The following is an 8,163-nucleotide window of genomic DNA, read 5'->3' on the forward strand; positions in this document are numbered from 1 at the left end:
AAACTAAAGCTGATAATCAGAAAGCTGTAAGCAGAAACATTCTTTTTCCAACTTCTAAATAAACAACTTTTCTCAGTTTATTTAAACTATTTCTGGTTAAAAAATTGTAAGCAGAAGCTGTCACTACAAGAATTCTCACATTTTGCGACAACTTTTGCCGACCAAAAAAATTTTGGTTGCAAAAAAATTACATTTGGCGACCAAATATTAATTAGTCGCGAATGATCATTATTTTTGGCGACCAAATATTATTGGTCGCAGAAGGTTATATTTTGGCGACTAAAAAATGAGTTGATCGCAGAAAGTGGTATACTTTTGCCGACCAACTACAAATTTGGTCGCGGAAGGTCACATATTTTTTGGCGACCAAAAATTTGGTCGCCAAAAACTTATTTTCAACAACAAAAAAAAATTAGTCGCCAAATTTATACTTTTAGCGACTAATATTTTAGTCGCTGTTGATTGAGATTTGGCGACTAAAAAAATTTGTCGGCGAAGGTACCTTTTCTGCAACTAATATGGTCTTTTGGTTGCCAAAAATTTGGGAGGGAAATTTGATTTTTAGTCGGGCAGAAATTGAAATTTTTTTGCGACAAATAAATTTGGTCGCCAATTTTAAAACGACGTCGTTTAATACCATGAAAGCAGAAAAAAAAAATTTAAATAAAAAAAGCCCTAATCTCCCTTGACTCTATCTCGCTCTGTGTCTCGGTCCGTCCTCTCCCTCTCTATGTTCTTTCTCTCAATCGGTGCCCACTCTCTCTAGCTCACCGAAGTCCCTCACCACCGTTGCTCACATCCGTCGCACATCGCCACCGCTGCAAATCGCCATCGCCCTCTGTCTTTCTCTCAGGGTGTTACATGGACAACAAGTTCTATGTGATTGGTGGGCGAAACGAAGATGGCGAACTCACCTGTGGAGAATTTTTTGATGAAGGTATGAACAGGTGGAACTTGATCCCTGACATGGAACTCTCTCTCTACAAATGACCACAAAACACGCTTGAAAAAAATTCTGTCAAAAACGTAAAAACACCGTTCGATCAATGCCAAAACCAAAAGCTAAACACTATTGTGTCAATCTCGCAATCTCTCTGTCTCAGATTCCATTCCTTTCCGCGCCAGAGCTCCAATCGGTAAGTTCTTTAATCCCTCTCTTTTAATCACCCTTTCTCTCTCTGGATTAATCTTCCTCTCTTCCCAACTCTCCTCTCGAGTCGATTTCAATATGACACTATTTAGGAGGTTAGGGTAAGGGTTTGTAGTCACAGCACCGATCGATTTTGGATTGGTGTATAACCACTGTTTTGATCTTAATTTGTTCAATTCATTTCTGTTTTTGATCGTATAGATGGGGTTTTGTGGGGCTTTTAGCAGTTTGTTGCACTTTATGAAGATCTGCATAGCAGACAGCTAGCTGCGTACGGACGCGAGACTATGAGGCGGCTCTTCACCTCTAACGTCCTTGTCTTTGGGATGCAAGGCCTCGGTGTTGAAATTGGTACGACTTTTGAACCTTGCTGGTTGTTAATTTTGTGTAATTTTAGTGATTAACACAATAGGATGGATTGTGTGATTTTGAACCTAGAGTAGTTTTTGACATCTGATTACGGAGTTGCATATTCTTAACTTATGCATCAGATTTGTCACATTTTTATTCAGATCATTCTTCATTTAGAGAATGGTCTAAATAAAACTTTTCAGATCACTAAATTTACCGTTGTCGAATGGAAGTGTGTCATGTTTCAAAACGTGTATACTAATATATAATTTGCTAGGGTATTAGTATTTTTTGGGAACACAAATTTAGACCCTATGCCCATTCACCCTACTGATTTGTATTTATTTGTTTGTTAATCTAATAGTTTATGTTATTTGATTTTTGGTTTCTTTCCAAAAAGGAATCTATATATATATTTTTTGTTTTTTGTGTGCTTATGTTGAACTCTCATATTAGAATTAAGTGTGTGATTTTCTACAATTCAACGTTTTCCTCTATATGTGCATCAAACTGTTAATATTTTTCCAACTTGTGTCAGGAATTCGACAAAGATATTAGTAATAATAAGAACAAACAGTTATGAAAAAACAATTTTAATAGAGTTGTGTTCCTTATTTATTTAAATTATGGGTTTTTTTTTATATTAAAAAAAAATGGGCACCAGCAATGGGCATGAGATCGTGCACCTTGCGCGGCTATCTCAAGAGTATATATTAGTTACTGAACTGTGCCAATTTGATTGAGAAACTTAGTTCTGGGTTTGATTCTAAAGGTAAAGATTTTGGTTATCTGATTTAGAATTTCTCTTAACTCTTGAGCTTCACCGTTGATGCTCACAACTGATGAACCACATGCTTAATTAAATGTTGTATATAAATACCATAAAATATTATTTTTTGTTTAGTTGTAAATACCACATGCTTAGTTATGTGCTCTGTAGCACCGTATCAAATTTTGAAATTAGTTCCTCTAGTACTTGCAATACATGTTGGTTGTACAAATACTTGAAATGTTATGAGAATATTGCTGTTGGCATTTTTTGCTGTGGGCTTTTATGCAAGATCAACACAGTTTTAGTTTTCCCATCACATATTTGAAATGCAAGTTCTATTTTTTGTTTTGCTTGGGTGGTTCTCTTGGATGGCATTACAATGCGTGGTTGTGCAGGAATTTCAGTCCATGGGCATTTCATGTCGCAACTGATAAAACTGTATATATTGTTTCAGTGAAGGAATAATGCATGTAATTTCATAACCCAAAAAGTGCTCACACTTGTTTCTAATGATCTCTCATCTTTAAACTTTCCTTTTCCTTCTTTATTTTTATTTTTTAAAGATGGGGAGCTTTAAGAAATCTTTAAGTCAATTTCAGAGAGAGGAAATAAAATATGCATGAGATCCCTAAATCATAGGATTACCACCACCTGCATTAAGGTTTAAACATTTAATTTTATCTAGGTGGAGATGGGAGGTTGATGGGGTTATGGTTAAAGGAGCTTAAATTTCCTTTTTAAACTAACCATTGCCCTTAAAGCTTCTTCTAAAAGTACAAACTTGCAGAATTTGTTGCATCATTCATTTTGAAGTGTGGTTCAGAAAGCCCAAGAGATCATAAAGTTTGTTCACATTTGTATAGTTGAAGGAATAGCCCATAGGCGTGATAGCGTAGCAATGGCTTTCTCCTAAAATTGTTTTGAGGGTTATGGATCTTGATGTCATTGGTTAATGGATGATTTTTAAAGTCCTGAAAGTGTGAAAGAGACCTTAAAAATTTGTTTGAAATTTTTGGACGGGAAGGGAAAGAAAACGTCTATTAGTATTTTTGATTGACTACCATAATTTTTCGAAAAGGCTTCATTATATGAGTATTTCTATAACCATATTTCAACAAAAGAAGATGGATGAATATGGAGTTGGAATTTTTGATGGACTATGATAAGTTTTCTATCTGAAAAACTGATCTAGAAGAAGTAATATTTTTCTAATTTCTTTGAATTGGATAATAAAGCTTAGAACTGTCTATGTGTTTGACCATGCTTATATTTGGCTTGATTCTTCCAGTATTTAGATTTTGATATGAAGAACTCTGATAGATGGTCTGGTGGAGGTGGTAGAGAGGAAGCAACACACGATAATAAAAAAACAAGGAGTCTAGGGCCAAAAAAACATGTACTTTTTGCCCATTGATGCATTTTGATGCAAGTTTTTTGTTAAAAAAATTAGTGAGAATGGAGATATAATTCATTATACAAGATATAGTTTTACAAATAAATTTGCAATAGAAATTATCCCTTTTAGTATCTGTCCTGTTTAAGTATTGATTAGATTCATGACTTGATTTTTCTGCTCTAGAAATTTTTAGTTCACACATTAATTCTCAAGTTGTAGAATGACTCTTATGTTTTCCAGTCAACATATTACAAAATCAAGGGACTACCAAGGGACTTAAACTAGGGAATTGATCCGCTGTTTTCTTACCAGTGGAAGCTGCTAGATGGCAGAGAAAGCATGTGTAAAGCGCCTTCAGAAGGAATATAGAGCCCTTTGTAAAGTATGTCTTATTTCCTTTATATGTTTGCCAACTATAATGACCATAATCTATTATATATTATTCTCCCTTAGAACTTTAGTTTTTCTTTCCATTCTACTTTCCATCTAACGTTATGAAAAACCATCCTCTGGTTTATAGTTCAATTTCCTGTAGGACAGTGCTATTTGTGCTTCACTTCTTTATGGTTCTATACCCCCTCTGTTTTATTGATTTTCAACCTGCACTTATTATGTGGAAAGTGGGACTATTGCTTGGTGCAATGGTGATAATGCGGAGAGCATGAAGCTGAAGTTGGGTTGCTTGAAAACTTTTTTCTTCTTTGTGGTTAACATTATGTTTCAATTTCTTTTACTCTACAACTTTTCCTGCTCTGCAAAATTTGTGGCCATCAGCTTGTCCTTTTGACTTTGCTTCTGTGCAATGCTTATTGTATTGTGTTATGTCCTACTAATATTGTTGATGAATAGGCCATTCACCACCAAAATTTTGCAGTGCTTTGACTTTTTGTTATTTTCTATTTTGTATTTGCAGATGATAACTAAATCTAAATATGATGAAATTGATGGGACTTAAGGCTTGGTTTGGTTTGGTTCAAATGTGATGAAATTCCGTGTATTGATTTAGGGGGGGGGGGAAATTTATCAGATTGGTTTTGAAACTATTATGAGAGGCAAACCCTAAGTATATCTAATTGGTAGTTTTCTTTTCTTGTCTGCCTAAGGACTGAATAACTAAGAATTTTCATGTATTTACTAATAATATTGTGATAGTTTAAAAGAATAAAAATGTAAGATCTACTTACAAATTAACCATTCTTCATCTTGTTTTCACAACATCAATGTAAACTGTGTCTAGACAAGTGATGATTCAAGCTGCTTTTTTATTTTATTTTATTTTTTTGTTTTAGATGCTGAAGTCCGATTACAAAAGTGCTTTTTTTTTTTTGGCCAGAAAACATGAGAAAATCAAGGTAATTGTCTCAAAAACTTTCTCACTCTACTAATTTTTTTTTTATTCAGACCAAATGTTATAATAATGCAGAATTGTTCATTTGTACCTCGAAAAATTTCTAGAATATTGTCCCATACAGGTGTTTAGAAATTGTTATAATGGTAATGGGTTTTGGTTAATAATTTTTATTTTTATTTATGGATCGGGCGTAATGGGTGACAGGTCTAGTCAGTTTTAAAATTCTGATTAAGGAATGAACTAAAGCAGTGTGCTTCAAGTGAACTAGGAAAATGCAATCTCATTTGTGTTCCATCTTTTATTCTAACAGTGCCGTAAATGAACGTCAACATGCTATATTAGAAGAATTGGCGAAGGAGGAAATTATTTGAGTATATACAGATGGCGGGAATTTCTGTTGTGGGTTGAAATTATTATGGTGTGTTCCCGTTGAGAGGTAAATTGCTTAATGTGAGGGAAGCAAGCCATAAACAGATCATGGAGAACGCTGAAATTTAGAGCGTCAAGCAGATTCTTGGACTTCAGCATGGAAAACAGTATGACAGTGTGAAGATTTTGAGATATGGTCATTTGATGATCATGACTGATCAGGTTTAAAACATTTAACTTCTTCTTTTGTTTTTTCTTTTGTTTTTTCTTTTGGTTTTATCTATATGTTGTTAAGAGTCATTTTGTTATTTTTATTACTATATGGTTTACTGGAGTGGAATTTTAAGTGGTTTTCATTGATCAAAATTTTAATAAACAACAGAGAGTCGTAGTAATTAATTTCTGCTGTTAAAGATTTTGTATAGCATAAATTTCTGTTGAACAATGCATGTGGTTTAAGGATGTGATACAAAGTGTTGCTCTGTTTTTGTCTTTTCTTTTTTTGTTTTTCCCTTTAAATTAAAGAAAGTACATGGTTGTTGAAGTTGGGGAGAGTTTTAATTTTGTTGTTTATTTTATATGGAAGAAAGGCCTTTCTGGTTATATTTTTCTTCTAATCTCAGTTGTGTATAAATTTTCTGCAATGTAGAATGAATATTATGTCATGCTAATATATTATTCATTTATTGTGTTGTCCATGTCAGAAAGCTTTTTATGTGTTCTCTAATAAGTAATGTTTCATTATAGTTGGCTTATTGAGTCAAGTATTTATGAGTAATGAATCTTCCCAAACCCACCTATGATAGACATTTTGTAATTTGGTATCTTCTAGCATTAGTGGGAGCATTAAGCAATTTGTGATCATGGTTCTTGAGGTATACAATTATCCATGTTATCTTTTTGCCTTTCCTAACTTAGGAATTGTTTGGTTGTCTTTTTTAATTACTTTTTGTCTATTTAAGCAAAAAAAATTAGATCATTTTGCTTGTTGGCAATTCCTTTTGTACTCTATTCAACCAGACAAGTTTTATTAATTGCTCATGCACAAATTAAGAGGTACTTCTATATTCTTCTAATTGCATGAACCAATTGATTTGATTTGGTGGGTCCACTTTGAAGGCATGTGTCCTGATAGGTGCAGACCAAACCGCTAATCATGTACTAAACCAGGAGACCAACCTCACAAGTGCACAGCCAAATAAAATCATGAGCTCATGGGGTCCTCTGACCCCACTCCCCATTAGGCCACATTATTCGATTTTGACACAAAATAGCCAACCAAATCTTGTAGCTTTCTCAATGTTTCTCTCTACCTGCCTTAATCTGAGGTCCTTGGAGCCTTTCAGGACACATTTTTGGCGTCACATTCATTAAATAGTCATAGTCCTTAATACGAAAAGCACACCGTCTCTCACTTCCTGCTACTGCCGAAGTGATCTAAATCAAGCACTCTGAAGAAAGATCAAAAAAATGAACGTAACTCCAATTTATGTTGAAATTTGGATGATGAAAACTGTTCTTAATATTTTCTGAGTTCATATTTTCATATATCTTGATTGCACTTACTTGGTTGGATGCATCGCAAGTTCCGGGCCAATGAACCACTGAAGGATTTTAGCGTAGGTAAGTCATGTATACCCTTACATATTTTTCTGCTAACGCTTTGCTAAAGCAATAATGAAAAGATTGGTGCACATATTAGAGTTAGACTGTAAGTGCAGGATTAAACATAATCATGAGTAGTCATTATAATATTTGTGGTAAGACCAATATAATCTAGTAGCATAATCAGTAGATCACTGGAAATTCGATAAGTCAGGAGTTGTTTAGGAAAGACAGCTTCAAAGCATAGTAGCTGTTACATACCTGGAAATAATTAACTGCATAAGACCAGTGTACTTAGCAACTCTCCATGCTGCATGCTTATTTATAGCTGGAGTACAGCTTCAAGTTCAACTGAATGAACTACATACTGTAAGATTGTTACACTTGACATTCCCTTTTGAGTATAATGCTAATTGTTTTCCCAATCAATATTTCTCCATTGCTATTTCTACACGTCCCCGATTCCTGTACTGAAAATTGAGATAATGGTAAGCATCAACAAGCCCATGAGTCATGATCCATAACATTTAAAACAACAGCAAAGCATAATATGCCATTAATTCTTTTGAGATGCATTTGAAAACACAAACCTACATGACATCCCTCCCAACTAACCTCACCATTATCCCAATTATTTAACATTTCTTCTGTCAGGGAATTCTTGTACTTGTCTTTCAGGGAAGCCATCACTGGATGACCAACAGTACTACCCAAAGTCAAATTTTGGCACTAAATCCTTAGGCAAAGCACAAAGAGACAACCATCTGCAAAAATCATTTTCCAGCCTAGAAGCAGCAAGAGTAGAAGCAGACGACTTTGAAGAAGAATCTTCAGTTGCGATTTCCGAGCTCTTCCATGGCTTCCTTACCATAGGTACTCTTGGTTCGGACCCAGTCATCACAGACCCATCAACGCCAACATTTGCCACATCAGTTGAGAACATAACTGAAAAAGAAACAGAAGTAACAGAGAATGAATTGAAGCTTATTAATGATGAGTTGGAGAAGGTGATAGGGGCTGAAGGAGACGGTTGCAATGACTCATCTGGGAGAAACAGTCATGTTAGTACTGGAAGAAATAGTTATGTTAGTACTGGAAGAAGCAGCCATGGTAGCACCATTACACTTAGCGGAAAGCCATTGGAAGGCACAGAGACCAATGGGAATGGA

At 34.7% G+C, this 8,163-nt stretch overlaps 1 pseudogene across 1 annotated transcript in view; it reads left to right on the top strand.

Moving 5' to 3' along the window:
• Positions 1-681: 681 nt before the first annotated feature.
• The window catches only part of LOC114280003 (protein LAZY 1-like), a 15,546-nt pseudogene continuing 8,064 nt past the window's right edge, over positions 682-8,163 (top strand). Inside the window, exons 1-6 of the transcript XR_014360917.1 lie at positions 682-1,136; positions 1,352-1,501; positions 3,910-4,051; positions 5,331-5,611; positions 6,952-7,012; positions 7,649-8,163. The exon at positions 7,649-8,163 is cut by the window's right edge and continues 270 nt beyond it. The product of XR_014360917.1 is annotated as a protein LAZY 1-like (transcript). The remainder of the gene's footprint in view (positions 1,137-1,351; positions 1,502-3,909; positions 4,052-5,330; positions 5,612-6,951; positions 7,013-7,648) is intronic.

The sequence above is a fragment of the Camellia sinensis genome, chromosome 2 (genome assembly GCF_055761805.1).
Source record: "Camellia sinensis isolate YWXY chromosome 2, ASM5576180v1, whole genome shotgun sequence".
NCBI classification, from domain to species: domain Eukaryota; kingdom Viridiplantae; phylum Streptophyta; class Magnoliopsida; order Ericales; family Theaceae; genus Camellia; species Camellia sinensis.